We start from the raw sequence: 18,864 nt of genomic DNA, 5'->3' as shown, positions 1-18,864 counted from the left end.
CATGTTTAGCATGCAAATCCAGGTCTTTAACAGTGTAAAAAGCTCAGTATGCATGAAACAGCATTTCACCCCCCCTTTAAGGTTATTTATAAGCTAGTGTGCTCCAAAACAATGACAAAATTCGCATTTAGAATATACAAGTGTTCAAAACGTACAGTCTCTCACTTCCACCAATATGGATCAATGATTTTGATGACAGCACTCTGCACTTCAGCTTCTCAGTCCAATCAAATGCTCTCTAGAATCTGAAGCCCCGCCCCCTACACTATAAATAGACGCTGAACCTGCAGCTGTAATCGGTCACTTGTTCAAACAATTACTATGTCCTGTATGATACATGACACATAGTGCACTATATAGGGGATAGGGAATAATTCAGACAGTTTAAATTTGCTTTCCATTGGGGTGAAGGAAGTCTGTTGCATGTTAGCGATATGGAGGAGATCAGGAGGAGAAACGCTTGGACAGACTCGGCATTAGAAACAGTATTAGTAGAGATAATACCTAAACATAAACTACACATCCTCTGCATGATTATGTTCACTGTTTTGCTTTAGCAACAGTTTCATATTAAATCTAAAAGGGGAACTACACTCTATTACACAAAATAATCTTTTGGCTCAACCAAAAAAAATTTACGCAATGGTTTGCATCAGTTTTTTGAGTTATGAAAACTTTGAGTAAATTTACGTTCAAACAAAGCTACATTGAGTTAGAGGAACTTAATAATTTAGTTGATTACTTAGTTACTCTAACTAGCAGAGTTGTAGCCTTGGAGCCAATTAATCTTATCTATTTCAGTTCAAATCAACAGCTATCATAGCACATGCTAACATAACTTATTTAACATGTATATTTAATGAACAAGTAAAATATTACTTGTCACTGGCATTAGCACAGTCTTTGCTTACAGAGTCAGTGTAGTGTATTTACTCTTCAGCACAATAGTATAAAACTTTAACATTACAGAAACTCTTTTAAATGGCAAACACAACAGCATTAAACACTAACAGGTCTTTCCCTTCACTAAAACAAATACATTTACATTTAATTTCAACATTTATTCTCCTTATCCAGCCCTATGCAAAGTATGCAGGGAACTAGAAATCCATTGCCTAATTTCTGAAGTTATCAAGACAATTTCATTAAGTAAAAAAAACAAAAATAACAACAACAAAAAAACATTGAGTTGAAATTACAGAAGAAATTACAGTTTTTCTGAATTGCTAAAATGCTAAACCCAATTCTCTGAACCAAATTCCCAATAGCCTAAACCAATTTGTCAAATAAATCACTCTTTCTGCAAAACCTTTAACAAGTTCATGCAGTCAGAAACTGTGTGCAAATCTCATGCACTCTTTTTGCTAAACTCTAAACACATTCTCACTCGCTAAAACACATTTCACACTGTGATACATTTGAGTCACAAAACACTAAACACAAGAGGCAAAGGTTAAACACAACTAAAACAGTTGTCACACAACAACTCAAAATTGTTCACACTTATTTCTAATGATGGGATTTAGCCAACTGTACAAAATACAGGCCTGTTCAGGTGACACAGGTGCACTGAATGATGAGACCAGCAATAGAGGGAAACAGTCTGAGAGGAAGAGTATGTGTAAGAGATGGTGGACGACGAGGAAGAGAAAGAGCAAGGTGTGGAGAATGTTATCAAGACTGATCTGGCACAACAGAGGGTTTTTACAGGTTTTTTCCAACTGCTTACACACGTTTTCAAACCATGTCTCCTTTTTTCAAAACTCTACACACAATTCCTAAAACTGAAAAAACAAAATGCCTCACATCGCCTTCAAAATGTAACACTGCATTCAAAATGCCATAAACGCATGTCAGAATGAAGCATTTGCATCAAATGGCAAACACTTCTTTCATAATAGTACATTTTTGGATATACCATGTAAACACTGTTGTTCTAAATCTAAAGCTCTTTGGTCTTTCATAGGCTTATATCTACAGTTCAATACAATGTTCTACAGTGAAAGTAATCTGCTGAGAGGGGTAACAAGTACACTGTAAACACCAATGCAACGTAGTAACAGAAGATATTTAGTGTGCCCTAGTGCCAAGGGTTGCCCTAATCTCATCAGAGATAGCTCTCATTCCTTCTCTTCTTTGCTCTCATCCTCTTCTTCCTCTTCCTCCTCCTCCAACTCTTCGTCTTTGAATTTGTCCTCGTTGTTGTCCCCTGCCTCTCCCTCCTACTCCTCTTGCTCTCTGTCTGCTGTTAGCATCCATTGTTCAAAACAGGTAATCAGACCTTTGAGCTATTTATAGGCCGATACTACAGTAAAGCAGTGATTGGTTAGTGATCAGTTACTGTTTTTCTTGATTGTTTACACACATTTTCTGAAAGCATGCCTCATATTCTCAGAACTCTACACACAAATCCAAAAACACACACACAATGGGCAAAACCCCTCAATTCTCCTGCAAAATGCAACTTTACATTCAAAACAATGTTCTTTCTTTTCAAAATGGATTTTTTTTTTTCAAATGACACACACAAACCATCATATGCATAGACATTTATAAGAACCAGTTGAACACTGATGTGCTCAATGTAAAACACTATGATGAATGGAAAACACTTCTTCTCCTTTCATCATAATGACTTAGGTCTTTTTTGGTTCAGTGTTACACTTACAACAGACAGTACATAAGTGTGTTGTAAAATATTTGAGAATATTGTTTTCATACTCAGAACACACAAATTCACGGTAACAAATATATTTTATTTTTCCCACAAAAACAATGTACACAGTGTACACCCCAACCATCACAAAGTTGCACATTCAGTGGTCTACATACAAAACAACAGAAGAATTTACTGTACCGTTACAGTAAAAAAAAAAAGAAAAGATTTAACTATGCTGCATCCTCTCTTCGGTTTCTCACCTGTTGCCCTTAGATGCTAAAGCTCTGATTGCTAATTGTAAAACTGCGTGACAGGTGTTTGCCCATGTGAAGAGTCAGTGTGCATATTTGAATGGCAGTGTTCCTTGTGAAAACAAGAGATTTTCTGCATGAAAACTGTGCCAAATGCAGAAAATTGTGTGTAGTGTTTTGAAAAAAGTGTGTTTCAGAACTGCAATTTGAGTGTAAAGCAGGAATTGTGCTTGTAGTTTAGCAGAATTGGTTCAGGGGGTTGGTGAATGAGTTACATGTTGTGGTCATTGTGTCTCAACGTCCAGTATTTGTGTCTAAACAATAGAGAAAAACTGTAAGCAATTAGTGTTTGCATATGTGAGGAGTGTGTGTGTCAGTGTGTGTGTGTGTGTGCGTGTGTGTGTGTGTGTGTGTGTGTGTGTGTGTGTGTGTGTGTGTGTGTGTGTGTGTGTGTGTGTGTGTGTGTTTGTTTATATTACATTAGTAAACATAGTAAAACCAGAGATCACCTACATTGTGGGGACATTTGGCTTGTCCCCATGAGGAAAACATCTTATAAATCAGACTAAATTATGTTTTTTGAAAATGTAAAAATGCAGTGAATAAGTGTAGCATTTTGATTGGTGGTGTTTGGAAAAGTAAATCAAGTCACTTCCTGTTAGATTTTTGTGTTTTATTCTTATGGTTTCGTGATTTGGTGTGTAGTTTTGCACTTTGAGTGAGACGTTTCAAAAATTGTGTGACATGAACAGATTTTGTGCTGGAAAAAACTATAAATGATCTACATTCACGACTACAGTCGCAGGCTATGAACAAACTACACAGTCACATGACTTCAACCACCATTAAGCTTTAACTCTTTCAGTCTTTATTTAAAAACATTTTCCTGAAGGTTTGAGTTATAATAGTTTACAAAAACGTGAGTATAAACACAATGAGGCTGTAGTAGTGGAATAGGGAGTAGATAAGTTTACCTGTTCGGTGTGATGACGTTTAATGTCCCAGACAACCTCCCATTTAGTTGATAGCAACCACTTTTTTTTAAAGTAAAAACTTTAAATCTTGAACTTGAGTTAACGACAGACCTTACTTTTTGACCAAAAACCCATTGGCTTCAGGACGATGGATCCAGAAGGGCTAAAATGCAACTCGTTTCCAGTTTCCTACAAAAATACACCATTCCTGCAGCACTCTATTGGCTTGTTTGTTTTTGTTTAGTTTTTTTGCCAATGAGGACCTCTAGATGATTCACACCAAATTCTATGTGAATTGGACTTTTCTTTCCATACCTAAAATATATTAGCTTAAAAAATATATAAGCTTATAAGCTTATATATTTTTAGTATGGAAAGAAAAGTCCCAGTCATGGTACCAGATGGCAATACCTGTCACAGTCATGTTCTGTTTCTTTGTCTTGTTTAGGGGCTGATTACAGGACACTGTTTTGAACTAAAAACAAGAAAATTTGTGAAAACGTTGCATTCAATCTATAGGTGCGTAGTGTTTCTTTACAAAGTGACACTTTGATAAGACAGCAGAATACTTATAGCTATTTTTTGCCGTTTTCACAGATCTACACAATGAACCTTGAAAACGTTCCCGCTTTTAGTTGTCGTGTAAACATACCCAAAGTTTCTAGTCGTTTTCCTTTTCACTGTTTTGCCCATGTTCGAGGTCATCGTTAGTTGTGTTGGTTTCTTTTATTACAGTTTTTTACAATCGCTATGAAACATTTTTCAATACTTTTAACAAATTTCCTAAACTCTTAACACAGTTAGCACAACATCTGTCTGTATAGGCTATACAATTAACACATTTATTGTTGCTTTGACACAAAATGCATACAGTTAACACAAATTTAAAATGCTTGAACTTCTTATTCACACAAGCTCAACCAAGACCAAAACAATGGATTTTTACTGCCAAAATTACCAATGGTTTAACACTGTATGTCAGAACAGATAACACCATGTTCTAAACCCTAACCTTATAGGCTGAAGTCAAGGTAAACAGCTGTTTATATTTTGATTTGAAACACAAATATATCCGCTGTATTTTATTCCATTGTTAATGAGAAACAGCTGATCGAAGTAATGTAAATATATAAAATCACAGCTGATTCCCATCTAGGAAACACACTCAGGTGTTGAGGTTCTTTCAATCACATCACTATATGGTATAAAAGAGGACCTCTTTGGGCTTATCTTGTGTGAAAAGGGAACAATATAGTGCAACAAAAGAACTAAAGATGCCTGTATTAGGGAGAAGGAGAGGAGTGAGACTGGGACAAGGACGAGGACGAGGACGAGCGGAAGGGAGAGGAGTGGGACGAGGGAAAAGAGTTAGAATGCATGGTGGTGCTCAAAGAAGGGCCAGAGCTAGTGTAACCAATGAAATAAGAGCTACTAGATCATGTCATAAACCATGGGCTATCATACAGAGAGGCTGGCGAATGAGTTCAGCCAAATCTCAGCTGGAACACAGTGGCATCAATTGTTTGTATTTTTAGAGAAACCAACAGGTAGGATATTGCTCTTACTACTGCAAAGTTTACAGTAAATAATGTTACCATGTATTACAGTGACTGTAATATACTGGCCTAATATAAAACTGTATTTTGTCCCTCTAAGGATTCAATGTCTACCTCCCTCAGGGGGCAGAGGAAAGCTCCTGAATGAAGAACAGGAACTTGCAATTGTTAACATGGTGATTGTTGACAATGAAATAAAATTGAAGGACATTCAGTCCAGAATTGTAGAGGACAACCTTGTCTTTGAAAACATTTCAGCAATCAGCATAACATCCATTTCTCGGACTCTAGCTAAACACAGAGTCCGAATGAAACAACTATACAAAGTTCCTTTTGAAAGGAATGGTGAGCGCATCAAAGAACTCCAATTCGTCCACCAATACGTCCAGGTAAGGTTATGCAATACAGCCATTACTTTACTATACATAGTGTGTTTTGCAGTAAACTACTCTATAAACTTGGAGTACATTAGGACATACAGAAGATATACTGCAAAGCAAACATACACTATGATTACTTTCAGAGAGTCATGGAGTTGAAGGCCAATCAAGTCCCACATGAAATTATCTACGTTGACGAGGCTGGCTTTAACTTGGCAAAAAGGCGTCGTTGTGGAAGAAACATAATTGGCAAAAGGGGCCAGAGAGGAGCCAACATCACCATGTGTGCCGCAGTCTCCAACAATGGTGCACTCCTGCATAAATGTGAGATAGGCCCTACAACACCGAACGCCTTCTTCTGTTTTTAGAAGAACTGCATGAAAGACTGGTGCCAGAGGTAGAAAGGGGACAGGTGAGAGACCACTTGCCAATATATGTGATCACATGGGACAATGTGGCATTCCACCATTCCCGTGCAGCCACAGCATGGTTTGAGGCCCATCCTAGGATGATGTCCCTTTTCCTTCCTCTTTACTCCCCTTTCCTCAACCCCATTGAGGAGTTTTTTTTTTCATGCTGGAGATGGAAGGTTTTTGACCATCATCCACAGGACCAAATGTCCCTCCTGGATGCAATGGATGCTGCATGCCAAGACATCACAGCTGAACACTGCCAGAGGTGGATAAGGCATGCCAAAAGATTCTTTCCACAATGCCTTGCCAGAGAAGATATCAGGTGTGATGTGGATGAGAACATGTGGCCAAATGCAGAAGACCGGGCAGAATAGAAAACACTTTTCTCTCTCTTTATTTTTTTTCTGGTGATTTTTCTGTTCGTATATTTTGTATTTTCAAACAATAAATGTCAGCTATATTGCATAGTTTTGTTATCTTGCAGTAATGCCCTTTTGCAAATGTCTTTTATTTATAATTTTAAAAAAAACTTTATTGCATAAATTCTGTCTTTGTCTTCATTACAGTAACCGCACATTCTATGAAGCAGTCTGAGATGTTTTTTTTTTATTATTATTACAGTTTTTTAAAATCACTATGACAATTTTTTTCAATACTTTTAACACATTTCCTAAACTCTTAAAACAGTTAGCACAACATCTGTCTGTGTAGGCTATACAATTAACACATTTATTGTTGCTTTTACACAAAATGCATATAGTTAACACAAATTTAAAATGCTTGAACTTCTTTTACACACAAGCTCAACCAAGACCAAAACAATGGATTTTTACTGCCAAATTTACCAATGCTTTAACACTGTATGTCAGAACAGTGTGTTCTTACACTGTGTTCTAAACCCTAACCTTATAAACTAAAGTAGAAGTAAACAGCTGTTTATATTGAGAATTGAAACAAATATATCCCCTGAATTTTATTCCATTGGTACTGATAAACAGCTGAGTGAAGTTATGCAAATATATAAATCACAGCTGATTCCCATCTAGGAATTGTTCAGGTGTCGATGTTCTTTCACATGACCATATGGTATACAGTAAAAGAGGGCCTATTTGGGCTGATTTTGTGTGAAAAAGGAACAATATTGAGCAACACAAAGGCCTGGATGAGGGAGAGGAAGATGAGTACCAGGACAAGGGAGAGGAATGGGACAAGGGCAAGGTAGAGATTGAGGAGGGTGAATGCACGGTGGCGCTCAAAGAAGGGCCAGAATGAGGGTAACTGATGAAATAAGAGCTACTATCATAGACCATGTCATAAACCACAGGCTATCATACAGAGAGGCTGGCGAACGAGTACAGCCAAATCTCAGCCGGGACACAGTGGCATCCATTATCCAGATTTTTCAAGAAACCAACAGGTATGATATTGTATAAGGGCATCTCCTAGTGCAAAGTGTAAATACTTTTACCATGTATTTCAGTGACTGTATGCCTCTGGTCTCTAACTGTATTTTGTCTATCTAAAGCTCCTGAATGAAGAACAGGAACTTGTTATTGTCAACATGGTGATGCTGATAATGAAATAAAACTGAAGGGCATTCTATAAAGATACTCTGAGATGAGTCATTCATTTTTTGTATTGAACTTCTGCAGCAAAAGAAACAAAATGCATGCATTTACTAAACCCAACAAAACAAAAATGTGGAGATTCTTCAAAAGACACACAATCTATGATCAATAAAATATACTGTCTATTGTATAAGGGCAGACCTGATACATAAAATAATGCAGTTTCTGTAATTCCATCTAGTGTTAGTGTTTTTATGACATTGTGCTATGATTAAATAAATGTTCCTGTTGGAAGAGAACATGTGCTATGGTTTTGGTAGACATTGTATTGTGTTAGTGAATTATTGTATTTTGAAAATTAGTTTTGGAGTTTCGTTTACAATGTGTGATTTTGAGCATGACATTAACCGTTTTGGCAATTGCGTTATGTAGGTGTGTTGGTGCGTTAAGAGTTTAGGAAATTTGTTAAAAGTATTGAAAAAAATGTCATAGCGATTGTAAAAAACTGTAATGAATTTCTGCAGCAAAAGACCTGAACCCAGCAAAACAAAAATGTAGAGGCTTCAAAAGAAACTGCAGTGCAAATCACAATCTATGATCAATAAAATATACTTTCTATTGTCTAAGGGCAGACCTGACACATATAAAATAATGCAGTTTCTGTATTTCTGTTAGTGTTTTTATGGCATTGTGCTATGAATGACTAAATGTTCCTGTTGGTACGAGAACATATGTTAGTGTTTAGGAAAAATATTGGATTTTGAAACATGTTTGAATTGTTTCGGTAGACATAGTGTGTTGTGTTAGTGTATTATTGTATTTTGAAAATTAGTGTTGTAGTTTAGTTTACAATGTGGGATTTTGAGCATGAAATTAACTGTTTTGCCAATTGTGTGCAGTGTAGGTGTGTTGGTGCGTTAAGAGTTTAGGAAATTTGTTAAAAGTATTGAAAAATGTTTCATAGCGATTGTAAAAAACTGTAGTTACACACCTGTTCCCTGTCTCTTTTATTATCATCCTCTATGTAAATAAGCCCACAGTTTCTTCAGTTCATGGCCCCGTGTTAATGTTATCTTCATTATTGCCTGATTTATTGTTGCAATATCTTTATATTTATCATGCACACCTCTGACAATACCATATTGATATATCAATATATTTCCATGGTATTCCAAGAACTTAAAGGGGTCCTATTATGCCCCTTTTTACAAGATGTAAAAAAGTCTCTGATGTCCCTAGAGTGTGTATGTGAAGTTTTAGCTCAAATTTACCCCACAGATCAGTTTTTATAGCATATTAAAACTGACAAAAATACGCCGTTTTTGTGTGTGTCCCTTTAAATGCAAATGAGCTGCTGCTCCCAGCCTCCTTTCCAGAAGAGGGCGGAGCTTCAAGAGCTTGTTAGCAGCTCTGATTGCCTCACAAAGATGCGCACTTTTATCAGCCTTTTTTGTTCAAACCAGAGTCAGACAATGATAGAAAGACTCAGGAAGAACATGCTGGCTTAAAAACAACCATTTCTGGGTTATTGGCAACCCAGCGCTTGGTAAATATTGGAAAGAAAACAAGCTGGGTTATTTTATACATTAACCCATTTGCTGGGTAATTTTGTGAAAGTGTTGTTTCACTCAATTTGATATTGAAGATTTTTCATTTTTAATAATATTATAATTTAAATAAATTATATCTGTTTTATATATATAACACATCTTCCTTTTTTAAGAATGACTTCAGTGCCGTTCTTTGTTCTTTTCTCAAAGAAAAGCTTAACTCCAAGTCTTCCAGAGTCACGGCCAAAGCCGAAAGACCGCTTGTTCGCCAGCTTCTTTGTTTACAAGTAGCACCCGGAACCGCGTCAACTCTCCTGTCATTATGTTACGCCCGCCCACCGATTCTATACACGATGTGATTGGCCTGACCAGAATTTGGTTTTTCCAGCTCAAACGCCAACAGAGAGTTGCTAGACCACCCTGGCTGCAAATTAGATTTGCTGCCGCTAGGGTGCGTCTAGATTTCTAGGCTATTGGACAGGAACAGTTCATATACAATATTTTTTTATTCAATGGCAAATCAGTCTTTTACAGTCATAAAATACTCAAAAACATTTAGTAAATGTTTAGGACGTGACAGGAACAGCAATAGCAGCCAATGGGAATCTGTGGGATGAAAACTGCTATCAGTAGGCTGTTCCAGTTCATTAAATCACATTCTTACCAGAGGTGGAAAGTAACGAATTACATTTATTCGCGTTACTGTAATTGAGTAGTTTTTCTGCGTACTTCTACTTTTTTAAGTAGTTTTAAAAATCTTTAATTTTACTTTTACTTAAGTATGTTTTGTTTGAAGTATTGTACTTCACTACATTTTAAACCACATCCGTTACAGAGTAAAAATAAATAATACAAAGGGGGGGGAAACGCGATCCGGAAACGACTGCATTGAATTGAAGGCGGGAGAACGAATGCAAAAATCACAAAAAGATGGAGACGGACGGACAAGACAGACGTCAGACCCAGCTGAAAGCGAAACGCCGTCGTGAACCCGATAGTATGGAAAAGCATTGGATATCGACAAAAAATAGCCGGGTGTTGTCCTGGCGGATATCAAATTAGCAAAAAAAAATTTGATGCACAGGAGGAAACACATAGAACATGTTCAGGAACACCATCCCTCTGTGCACATAAAGGTACGTTTATAACTTAAGGCCGAATGTTTTCTGTGATGCAGAGGGAATCCCGGAATTACAGTATAATGCAGATGTCACGTAAAACACGCAAACTGATGGATGAATGAATACATCGACAGTAGAGCTGTACAATAAATCAAATTGCGACATGGTCTGTGAATAATAAAGCTCAAAACACTGCTATATGAATATAGTATCTGCTTGTTTGGTCTCTGTGTGAAAGAGCAGCGCCGTTTCGTCTACTAGCCTACATACTTAAGTAGCCTACGCGATGCTCGTGGTGTTTAACGTCTCAAAAAACATATTTGGGCATGATCATACAGTATGATCTGAGACCCCCTAATGAACATTTTCATCATTTTATTTGATTAAAAGCCATTATCAAATACACTCTGAAACAGATCTTCCCTGAAATAGGTCCTCACTAAAACCCGTCAAAATAAACGGTTTAACTAGATGAAATTGTGACAGAAATCTATTACTATTGTAGGCCTATAGAATACTTGTCAAAATAATAATAATAATAACTAACAACAATAATAATAATATTACATAATTTAAACATTATTTAAGAATATATTTTTAAATCCATGGTTTAATTTAGTAAAACAGCAGCGCTTTGCCCAAAAAATTAAAGGATAATTATTTGATTACCACCGTTTTGGTAATGTATTTGTATTAAATCATAAAAAGAAAAATGTATTAGGACTCTATTGTTCTTAAAGTTGTTAATCTAATTTATAATAATGTATTTAGTTCATTAGACATGTTTTATTGAAATGTTAAAAAAATAAATTTTAAAAAGTGGTTTCAAGTTTGTTATAATAAAGCATTTGTTCAACCAAAAAAAAAAAAAAAAAAAAGTTTTCATTAATTTAATGCCATTTTAACTGGTGATAATAATAACCATAATAATACAGTTTATTATTTAAATAATTAATACCGTGATGCTGTGAAACTGTTTTCATATCATGAAAATCTCATTCTACCACAACCCTACACGGGAGAGTCCCCACCCCGCTGTTAAAAAAGTAACTCTGAGTACATTTTAAATGAACTACTTTTTGAGTACATTTTTAGACAAGTACTATTACTTCTACTTAAGTAAAATTTCATTGAAGTAATAGTACTTTTACTTAAGTAGAATATTTTGTTACTCTTTCCACCTCTGATTATTACATATTGAATTAAAAAAAAAGTTACATAAAAACAGCTTTACCTTGTGCCATCTCGCCCATCAAACGCATAGCGCTAACACACTAGATCAACAGCACTCCTATTGCAGTCAGTGGAGCGCACAATGGCAGGACAGCAATGTCGCGTCGTGTTTCAGCCCTGGACACACATTCATTCGGCAGGAGCTGAAACTTGTGGCGCTGGCGCATTGTCTAGCGTTCCCAGCAGATGTCAGCTGTGACTTACATGTAAACAGAAAAGTTAAACTGTGAGACTACAGACATTTTCCTCTTTGTATAGTAACACTTTGATAGGGAAACAATGTAATACAAACCTTAATTTCATTCAGTAATTTCCCAGAACAGAACAGAACAGAACACAAAATGACCGTTGACAAGCATATCCACAAACTACCCAACATTAGGTTACATTGACCTAGTGACCCAGCAGGCTGAACCCAGCATTTGGGTAAACAAAATAACCCATTATAATAACCCAATTTATGTAGCTGATGTGGAGTTAACTATCTTCAAGTCATCGATTAGCATACACTCACCTAAAGGATTATTAGGAACACCATACTAATACTGTGTTTGACCTCCTTTCGCCTTCAGAACTGCCTTAATTCTACGTGCCATTGATTCAACAGGTGCTGAAAGCATTCTTTAGAAATGTTGGCCCATATTGATAGGAGAGCATCTTGCAGTTGATGGAGATTTGTGGGATGCACATCCAGGACACGAAGCTCCCGTTTCACCACATCCCAAAGATGCTCTATTGGATTGAGATCTGGTGACTGTGGGGGCCATTTTAGTTCAGTGAACTCATTGTCATGTTCAAGAAACCAATTTGAAATGATTGGAGCTTTGTGACATGGTGCATTATCCTGCTGGAAGTAGCCATCAGAGGATGGGTAAATGGTGGTCATAAAGGGATGGACATGGTCAGAAACAATGCTCAGGTAGGCCGTGTCATTTAAACCATGCCCAATTGGCACTAAGGGGCCTAAAGTGTGCCAAGAAAACATCCCCCACACCATTACACCACCACCACCAGCCTGCACAGTGGTAACAAGGCATGATGGACCCATGTTCTCATTCTGTTTACACCAAATTCTGACTCTACCATCTGAATGTCTCAACAGAAATCGAGACTCATCAGACCAGGCAACATTTTTCCAGTCTTCAACTGTCCAATTTTGGTGAGCTTGTGCAAATTGTAGCCTCTTATTCCTATTTGTAGTGGAGATGAGTGGTACCCGGTGGGGTCTTCTGCTGTTGTAGCCCATCCGCTTCAAGGTTGTGCGTGTTGTGGCTTCACAAATGCTTTGCTGCATACCTCGGTTGTAACGAGTGGTTATTTCAGTCAAAGTTGCTCTTCTATCAGCTTGAATCAGTCGGCCTATTCTCCTCTGACCTCTAGCATCAACAAGGCATTTTTCGCCCACAGGACTGCCGCATACTGGATGTTTTTCCCTTTTCACACCATTCTTTGTAAACCTTAGAAATGGTTGTGCGTGAAAATCCCAGTAACTGAGCAGATTGTGAAATACTCAGACCGGCCTGTCTGGCAAAAACAACCATGCCACGCTCAAAATTGCTTAAATCACCTTTTCTTTCCCATTCTGACATTCAGTTTGGAGTTCAGGAGATTGTCTTGACCAGGACCACACCCCTAAATGCATTGAAGCAACTGCCATGTGATTGGTTGATTAGATAATTGCATTAATGAGTAATTGAACCGGTGTTCCTAATAATCCTTTAGGTGAGTGTATTCTGTCATGATAATCTATAAATCGCTCGTGTGGGAACTATTGTAAGATGCACAGAGTAAATAGAAAATAAATGCTGCATGAAGATAGAACAGGTTTAGTTTAGTTTAATTAACTTATGTTGCCGTCTTGCTTTTAAGACATGCTATTGCATTTGTGTTCGTACTGTATTGCAATAAATGTGACAAGATGGATGTGACAGCTTGAGCAGACTCACAAATGTGCTCGACTACAACAACTCTTCCTCTTCTCAACATGGCCTTTGTTGCATGTTCCCGGGGGCGGAGTTTATGTAAATTTTAGGGTTTGTGATGTCACCAACCTGGGAAGAAGCTCGTTAGTCCCTACCAGCCGTTTTAAAATGCAATTTCTGTTAAAGAAAATATCTCCCTTTGCTTTGAAATTTGAGCGTCGTCAATTTGCAGATGTTGTTCACACTCAAATGGCAACATTATACTCTAACTAAAGTAAAAAAAGTGAAATCATAATCAAGGATGCCATTAAAAGTATATCCCAGTATTGCAATGGTCCATGTCCAAAAATCCCTCACATGGTCTCAACCGCTAGCACACAAGTGCTGCACTTAGTAATAAAACTGAGCTGCAGTTTCCAATAAGTGACTCAGTCGTGACCGGGCCAGAAGTCTGATGTGTCCAGACAAGAACTGTGGCTCTCCAGCAGTAAACACTTCATTTACTGTGACAGGCCACATCTCTGAGTCACTCCACTGAGAAACACTCGCATCCTAATAAACAATAACACATTGAGATTGCAGCTGACGAGTTCACAAATCAAACTAAGTGGCCAAATGTGTTTGTTGCTGAACTCTTGTTTATGGTATGTTCACTCTCTATATGAAATAATCACCACGGGCTGTCAGCTATCAACTGTTATTGACATGGCAAGCGATCGCTTATATTTCTTACAAAGAAACAACATGCTGAACACGAGGCAATAACATGGGGAGGTGTTCCTACATGCACGTTTATGTCCCAGGAGGAGACCTTTGTAAAGATGGACCTTTGTTTATTATCTGTAAGTTCCCAGGGTTAAACATGCCAGATTTGAAGAAACCCGATCTTTATCATCAACTGGTAACACGAGTTTCAGCGCATTATGTTTACAATCAAGCCCTGTTGAAAGAGCTCTACAGAAACTGAATTATAAATAAATAAGCATCATTAATGATCTCTCAAACCTTCTCACGATGATACCAAAGCTACTTGGCCAAGCGTAAATGCATTGTTCCGGCCATAGGCTCTAAAGCACACATGCATTAAACTGTACAAAACTGTATAACTGACAATATTTTGTCTGGCTATCACCAGACCAAGCTCAGTCTTTTAAGATTGAACATTAGTCTGGGGAGTCTGCTCTGTATGTTCTACTGCACAAGAGGACTGATCAACGGGCATAGTTCAAATGACTCTGTACAAAATTGGATAGTCATTCATCCAATCAGACCATATAGCAGGGGTCATCAACTATATTTGTCCAAGGGCCAGAATTTTTCTCTGCAGACACTGTAAGGACCAGATACTCGTAATATAAAATAAAACTGAGGCCTTTCGCTTTTATTTGTCATTAGAACTATTTGTGGATGTGCAAGGCTTGCAATTACCATGTTCTTCTCTGTTATGTTGATGGTTGTTATTGAGACACCGCAATTGTGCGCAAATCCCAGGCAAGGAAAATTTTGACATTTGTGAAAAAATGAGCATGTGAAACAATAAAAGATATGAGGCGCCACGTAGGATTTAAATCAAACTTCGCTTATCAATACATACATAACACACGTGCATATACACCTATAAATACTCGCATATACATATAAACTTCCATGCATATACACCTATAAACACTCGCACATACATATACACTCGATGCGTGCATACACACCTATACACACTCGCACATACATATAAACTTCCATGCATATACACATATAAACACTCGCACATACATATACACTAGATGCGCGCATACACACCTATACACACTCGCACATACATATACACTCGATGCGCGCACACACCTATAAACACTCGCACATACATATACACTCGATGCGCGCAAACACACCTATAAACACTCGCACATACATATACACTCGATGCGCGCATACACACCTATACACACTCGCACATACATACACACTCGATGCGCGCACACACACCTATAAACACTCGCGCATACATGCACTCGATGCGCGCATACACATCCATAAAACACTCGCGCATACATACAAAATAAAACGTGGATGCATGCTTGTGTATGTATATGCGAGTGATTTCATATGTAGATGTGCGTGAACTTTTCAGTGCAAACGGAAGGCATTTCAGTGTAAAAGGAAGTCATTAAGGGATGTGTTCCTCGTGCAGATCGACATGAATTTCAGAGTGACCTTAATAGCTGTTACGTTTGTTAGTGTTTTATTTGCTGCAAGGTGCAATGAAGACGATATACTCGATTTCTTTAATAGCGTACTACAGTGCCTAACGCGTATACAGCAAGAGCCGAGAGAGATACTTTATCGAGATTTAGATAACCATGCCAGAAAAATTAACACTCTTTTGTCTGTGGGTCGTTATGATCAAAATGCCGAAACCAGAGAATGCATAGTTATTCTCGAGACGCTGTACCGCATACTGCGCCAAATCACACATCCGCTTGATATTGGAAGACCTGCTGGAGCTGGATTAAGAGCAGCCCCACCACCTACATGTAACACAGGCCATAGAGGTCGTCCGCGCTATGACATTTCGTATGAGCAACTGTGCCATTGTTTGCGGCTTGGGTTTAACTGGCAGGGAATCGCATCCTTATTTGGAATAGACCGCCGCACTTTGTTCCAGCACAGGCAGCGTCTTGGAATCAGACCGCTGGGGTTTGCAGAACTGTCTAACTATGAGTTAAACACAATTGTCAGACAGATTTTGCAAAGAACCCCAAATGCTGGCGAGACCTACATTATGGGCAGTCTCCGGTCTCGCTCCATCCGCATCCAGCGCTGGAGGGTGAGACAAAGTTTACACGAGATAGATCCTATTGGAAGGTCACTCAGGCGCCGACGTGCAGTTAGAAGAAGAATTTATTCCGTGCAAACTCCTAACCAACTCTGGTATGTACAAGTTATTTGACAACTTCATTAAAATATACCTTAAAATGAACGAATGTTAATGAATTAAATATGGTATTTATGTTGTAATATATCATCCCGCGAAAATCATGTAGGCCTAAGCAACACTTACTAAACGATGGTTAATTTAAGGGGCTATTCCACGTGACATTATAAAACAATTATAACATTACAATTAAACACTTAAAAATAAGCTTGTAATGAATTCTCTCTCTTAACAGGCATATAGACGGAAACCATAAACTGGTCAGATGGAGGCTGGTTTTCCACGGGTGTGTTGACGGATATAGCCGCACCATTATTTATCTCGACTGTCTGAACAATAATAGAGCATTAAGTGTTCTGTCTTTGTTCCAAGAAGGGGTTCAAAACTTTGGATTGCCATCAAGGGTTAGATGTGACCATGGCATGGAAAACATTGAGGTTGCACGTTACATGTTAAATAGAAGGGGACTAAATAGAGGAAGTGTCATTACGGGCCGCAGTGTGCATAATCAACGGATCGAACGTTTATGGGCAGAACTGAACAGAGTTGTTTCATATTATTATTCGGACTTGTTTACTTTCATGGAGGACCAAGGTATACTAGACTCTCTGTGTGAGCTTCACATATATTGTTTGCATTTTATTTTCTTACCTCGGATCCAGAGGGCAGTTAGGGAATTTAGGGACATGTGGAATAACCATGGGCTCTCAACTGAAAGAGGACAAACCCCTCTGCAGTTATGGCACAGGGGTATTGTTAGTCATATTGGAATCAACAACACAGCTATATCTGGTGTGTTAGAGAGTGATGATCATGTTGACATCAATGAAAACAGACCACCACCTGAACTACAGAGCAGGAATAATATAATAGTTCCTGAAAACATTTACCGGCCAAATGACACTACCATGGAAAATATTCTGGAAGCATTTAACCCATTACAAAACGATGGAAATCATGGAATTAATCTATTTTCGGCACTTGTACAATTATTGGAAAGACAACAGGCTCGAACACAGTAAAAGTGCTTTATTGTGATTGTTCTGAATTAGAACTCCTAAACAAGTGTTGACAAATGTTGCATTAAGGCAATGCTTGCAAAAACTGCAAAGGCTGAAAACTGTTAAATTCTATAGCTAAGGTTTAAACAAGTACTGCTAAGATTGATTCTAACATTGCTGAAAATTATTAAATAAAGTTTGGTTACAAAATGCCTCAATAAGAACACTTTGGCACAGCATTAAAACATCTTAGCATTTAAATGCATCTCTTACTCTTTGCCAAATCCTTGGGTATTATTAATGGCAAATTCCATGTTGCTTTTAAAAGCGCCATATGTGCTATATAATGGCAGGCGAAGGCAGTTGATGCATGTATTTGCAACTGGAAATCTTTGTGGAGTTTCTGTGTCATGGTGAAAGGCAATAGAGGGCTGAGGATGAAATCCAACTGGTGGAACCTGATCGGATCCTGTAGCAAATGCTAAGATTGCTCCAAGCCTTTGTGACCCTTCCTCTGAGTAAATAGAAGGAAAAAAAAGTCAACAACTAAACAGTGTATTTGGAAAAAAATACACAGATACCCCTTATAAAATCTGCAAAATGTTAATATATAAAAAAAGAGGATCAAAATGTTTTTATTTTATTTTCTATTTAGTAGTACTGCCCTGACCCAAGCTATTTCACATAACAGATGTTTACATATAATTTACAGCACACAATAATAGCCAAATTTATAAAAACACCCCAAACAGTTAAGATACAGTCGTTTCTTAATACTGTATGATGTTACCTGGACAATCAACTCTTTATGTTTGTGTCACGTCAAACATAAAGGAAAACTGGTGCGAGGACTCAAGTGCAGTGAAAATAGGATTTATTAACAAAAACAAACATAAATACAAAACAAAAACCCACGAGGGGGCAAAACACATAATAAAACATAAAATAACACAAAAACATACCACAAGAAATCACGGGGGGAAACGGGAGACGTAGACATAACAAGGATCTGACAAAGACTGACAAACACAAGGGGTATATAAAGGGGAGAATTCAAGCAAGGCAAAGGGGGCACAGGTGGGGCAAATTAAACCAATAATCAGATAACAAGGGGGAGGGATCAAACAATGACAGAGGCACATGGCCACACTAACAAAACCCACATGTGCACACAAGACAGGACAGGCATGTGACATAACCCCCTCTCTACGGAGCGGCTACCAGACGCTCCATCAGCCGAGGGCGGGCCAAGAAAGACAGACCAGGGAGGGACGGGAGGGACAGACCAGGGAGGGACGAAGAGG

The sequence above is a fragment of the Gobio gobio genome, assembly GCF_949357685.1.
Source record: "Gobio gobio genome assembly, chromosome: 15".
In the NCBI taxonomy this organism is placed as follows: Eukaryota; Metazoa; Chordata; class Actinopteri; order Cypriniformes; family Gobionidae; genus Gobio; species Gobio gobio.
The sequence above is the reverse complement of the archived record's forward strand: the minus strand, read 5'-3'. Positions refer to the sequence as shown.